The following is a 5,478-nucleotide window of genomic DNA, read 5'->3' as shown; positions in this document are numbered from 1 at the left end:
GGATGCTCTTTATCGATTATAACTCAGCATTTAATACCATCATCCCCTCAAAACTAATCAATAAGCTCTGTGCAGTTGAATCCTGGATTTCCTCACTTGTAGACCACAGTCAGTTCAAATTGGCAACAATATCTCCTCCATGATCACCATCAACACAGGTAAACCACAGGGCTGTGTGCTTAGCCCCCTGCTCTACTTGTTTTACACCAATTGACTATGTAGTTAAGCACAGAGCTCTAATACCATATTCAAGTTTGCCAATGACACCAATGTTCTGGGCCAGATCAAAGGTGGTGATGGACCAGCATATATGAGAGAGATTGAAAATTTGGCTGACCAAGGAACTGATTGTAGACTTCAGGAGAGGAAAACCACGGGTCCATGACCCAGCCCTCATCTGAGGATCAGAGGTGGAGAGGGTTAGCAACTTTAAATTCCTGGGTGTTACTATTTCAAAGGACTTGGCCTGGACCCAGCATGTAAGCACAATTGCGAAGGAAACATGGCAGCACCTCTAGTTCCTTCGGAGTCTGTGAAGATTCAGCGTGACATCTAAAACTGACAAACTTCTACAGTTGTACAGTGGAGAGTACTTTGACTGGCTGTATCTCATTCCGGTATGGAACTATTGACTGGCTATATCTCACTCTGGTATGGAAATATTGACTGGCTGTATCTCATTCTGGTATGGAAATATTGACTGGCTGTATCTCACTCTGGTATGGAAATATGGACTGGCTCTTTATCTCACTCTGGTATGGAAATATGGACTGGCTCTTTATCTCATTCTGGTATGGAAATATGGACTGGCTCTTTATCTCACTCTGGTATGGAAATATTGACTGGCTCTTTATCTCACTCTGGTATAGAAATATGGACTGGCTGTTTATCTCACTCTGGTATGGAAATATGGACTGGCTGTTTATCTTCCTCTGGTATGGAAATATGGACTGGCTGTATCTCACTCTGGTATGGAAACACCAATGCCTTTCAATGGAAAATCCTACAAAAGGTAGTGGATTCAGATCAGTATGTCATGGGTAAAGCCCTCCAAAGCATTGAGCACATCTACATGAAACACTGTAGTAGGAAAGCAGCATCCATCATTAGAGATCCTCACCACCCTGGCTATCCTTTTTTTCTCGCTGCTACTGCCAGGTAGAAGGTACAAGAGCCTCCGGGCTTGCACCACCAGGTTCCAGAACAGTTACTACCTCTCAACCATCACTTCTTGAACAAAGGGGTTAACTACACACTTGCCCCATCACTGAGATGTTCCCACAACTAATAATCTCTCATTCTCGTTATTTATTGTGATTTATTTATACTTGTATTTACATAGTTCGTACTCTGCACTCTGGGTGATCTTTCATTGATCCTGTTATTCTGGCAACTTGATTGCATTTGGAGAAGAATTTTAAATCTGGGAGGTTGGCAGGTGTTAAGATTTGTGGAAAAGATCTAAAAAGTTCTAATGGCATTGTTCATGGTTGTATGACTGAAGATAGAAATGCCAAGGATGCTTGGGATAATGCAAGAAAACACAAACAAAAGAACAGAGGGCCAAAACAGGATATTTCCACAGAACTTGTTTGGAGGAAGTTAGAAAACCCAATTCAACCCATGAGATAGAGACATACAGCACAAAAATAGACCCTTCACTCCACACTTGTCTGTGCTGACCATAAACTGTGTATTTACACTAATTAGACCATAAGACATAAGAGCAGAATTAGGTCATTTGACCCATTGAGTCTGCTCTGCCATTCCATCATGGTTGATCCAATTTTCCTCTCAACCCCAATCTCCTGCCTTCTCCCCATATCCCTTCAAGCCCTGACCAATGAGGAATCTATCAACCTCTGCCTTAAATATACATAAAGACTTGGCCTCCACAGCTGCCTGTGGCAAAGAAATCCACAGATTCACCAATCTCTGGCTAAAGAAATTCCTCCTCAATTCCATTCTAAAAATAGGCCCCTCTATTCTAAGGCTGTGTCCTCTGGTCTTAGATTCTCCCACCATAGGAAACATCTTCTCCACATGCTATCAAGGCCTTTCACAATTCAATTGGTTTCAATAAGGTTACCCTGTATTCCTCTGAATTCTACTGAATACAGGCCCAAGGCCATCAAGTGCTCTGCAAATGAGAAACCATCTAATCCTGGAAGCATTTTTGGGAACCTCCTTTGAACCCTCTCCAGTTTCAGCACATCGTTTCAAACGAGCCCAAAACTGCTCACAGTACTCTATAAAGCACTAGTGAGGACTCACATAAAGTCTCAACATTATATCTTTGCCTTAAATAATCTAGTCCTTTTGAAATGAATGCTAACATTGCATTTGCCTTCCTCACCACAGACAACCTGCAAATTAACCTTCAGGGAATCCTGCACAAGGACTTCCAAGTTCCTTTGCTTCTCAGATTTTTTGTATTTTCTTTCCATTTAGAAAATAGTCAACTCTTTCATTTTTGTTTACTAAAGTGCATGACCATACAATTCCTGACACTGTACTCTACTGCTTTTTTTGCCCATTCTCCTAATCTGTCTAAGTCACCACGGGTCACCGGCAGCCAACCAGAAAAGGCTTCCATTATTCCCAGTCTTTGCTTCCTGCCAATTAGCTACTGCCTCATCCATGCTAGAATCTTTCCGGTAATACTATGGGCTCATTGCTTGTTAAACCTTGTGGCACCTTGCCAAAGGCCTTCTGAAAATCCAATTACACAACATCAACTGATTCTCATTTGTCTATCTTGCTTGTTATTTCTTCAAAGACTTCCATCAGATTTGTCAGGCAAGATTTTCCCTGACTGCGGCCTATTTTATCATGTGCCTCCAAGTACCCTGAGACCTTATCCTTAAAAATCGACTCCAACATCTTCCCAACCCCTGAGGTCAGACTAACAGGCCTAAGTTTCCCTTCTTCTGTCTCTCTCTCCCTTCCTGAAGAGTGGAGAAACTTTTGCAATTTTCCAGTCTTCCGGAATCCTTCCAGAATCTAGTGATTCTTGAATGATCATTACCAATGCCTCCATGATCTCTTCAGCCACCTTTTTCAGAACCCTACGGTGTACACCATCTGGTCCTGATGACTTGGTCCTCAGACCTTTTAGTTTTCCAAGAACCTTCTCTCTAGTCATATATTTCATGCCCCAACACCTGGAACTTCCACAATACTGCTAGTGTCTTCCACTGTGAAGACTGTTGCAAAATACTTATTCAGATTGTCTGCCATTTTGTTGACCCCATTACTACGTCTCCAGCATCGTTTCCCAGCATTCTGATATCCACTCTCAGCTCTCTTTTACACTTTATGTATCTGAAGAAACTTTTGGTATACTCTTTAATATTATTGGCTAGCTTACTTTCATATTCCATCTTTACCTTCTTAATGACCCTTTTAGTTGCCTTCTGTTGGTTTTTGAAAGTTTCCCAATCCTCTAACTTCCCATTAATTTTTGCTCAATTATATGTCTACCCTTTGGCTTTTATGTTGGCTTTGACTTCTCCTGTTAACCATGGTTGTGTCATCTTTCCTTTAGAATACTTCTTCCTCTTTGAGATGTATAATCCTGTGCCTTTCACATTGCTTCCAGAAATTCCAGCCATTGCTCCCATGCCATCACCCCTGACAGTGTTCTTTTCCTGCAACACGCACAAAATGCTGGTGGAACGCAGCAGGTCAGGCAGCATCTAGAAGTACAGTCGACGTTCCGGGCCGAGACCCTTCGTCAGGACTAACTGAAAGAAGAGATGCTGTTCTTTTCCTATCAATTCTGGCCAACTCCTCTCTCACGCCTTTGTACTGTAATTCTCTTTAATCCACTGTAATACTGATACATCACACTTTAGCTTCTCCTCAAACCTCAGGGAGAATTTGATCACTTTCCCTTACAGGTTCTTTGACTTTAAGCTCTCTAATCAATTCTGGTTCATTGCACAACATTCAATCCAGAATTACTGTTCCCCTGGTGGGCTCAACCACGAGCTGCTCTAAAACGCCATCTTAAAGGGCATTCTGGAAATTCAACACCCACCTGATTTTCCCAACCTACCTACATATTGAAGACCCCCATGACTATTGTGATATTGCCCCTTGGCATGCATTTTCTATCTCCTGTTGTAATTTGTAGGCCACGTCCTTACTACTCTTTGTAGGTCTGTATATAATTCCCCTCAGGGTCTTTTCACCCTTGCAGTTTGTTAGCTCTATCCACAATGGCTCAAAACCATCTGACCCTATGTCACCTCTTTCTAATGAATGGATTTTATTTTTTACCATCAGAGCAATGTCAACCCCTTTGAATTCCAGTCCTTTTGACACAGTGTGTCTCCTTGGACATTAAGCTCCCAGCTATAATCTTTCAGCCATGATTCAGTGATGCCTACAACATCATACCTGCCAATCTGCAACTTCATCAATCTTAATTCCGTATACTGTGCATATTCAAATACAGTACCTGCAATGAAGATGGTACCCAAAGTCAGAACTAAACTCAGATCGCTGGTGTGGTGAGGCAGTGGCCACTATTGTGTTGATAGTGATCCTTACAAGTTGGTAAAGACAGTAAATGGGGATAAATTAAAGGTAGCTTTCTGATATCTGCAAGTTGTAAGTCTGACAGTGTGGAGACGTGGAAGTACAGTTGTTAGTATACACGTGGAAGAAGACCTTGCCGTTATCGATAATATCGCAAAGAGGCAGCATACAGGTAGGTAGGAGGAGGCTGAAAGAATACAAATGTTTAGTAGATATTATTAGTAATTGCAGGAGTTACATTACAATGTGTAAGGAACATGTGCAATGAAAATGGATATTTTGATCAATGTTGAATGTTGTAGAACTACTAAGAACGATGTTTCAGAATGGTTGCAGAGAGGATATACTGGTCTCACTGGCAGAGTTTGCTGTTGCAGGGTTGGATCTACACCAAAAGGGTTTCAACAGGGAGCTGTGCTTTGGAGGTTATGAGATCCTCCAGAACTTTGACAAGTGAGACTCAAGACTAAGGTCTGACTGGTGAAGGAGATTTTAAGATGGAATAAGATAGTATGCCAAATGCTTTAGGAAGGAAATTCAAGTGAGAATTATTGGTAAATGTTCTTTAGGCACATTTGCTCAAGACAAATTTAAGCTCCAGATGTATTTAAGTGAAATATAAACCTCTTACATTCTATTGTAAACTTGTAACAAGTCCATCTTTATCCCTTTCAATGTTCTTCACTTCTATCCACTCCTCGATCTGGGATAGTTTCTTAAACATTCCTATTGAAGTTTGTTGTACCATTTTGCCTCTCAAAGAAGGGATAATTATTTGCCACTGAGTTGAATTAAAATCAATCTAAACAAGAGAACTAACTACCCAATGAATTCTTTATTTCCCCTAAGAGAAACTCATTTTCTCAAACAAGCTTTCTGTATTAAGGAAGGCACAACACAAATTGGTAAAATTAATTTATTTCTACTATAATA

This window comes from Mobula birostris, chromosome 7 (genome assembly GCF_030028105.1).
Source record: "Mobula birostris isolate sMobBir1 chromosome 7, sMobBir1.hap1, whole genome shotgun sequence".
NCBI lineage: Eukaryota > Metazoa > Chordata > Chondrichthyes > Myliobatiformes > Myliobatidae > Mobula > Mobula birostris.
Note: the sequence above shows the minus strand (reverse complement) of the source record.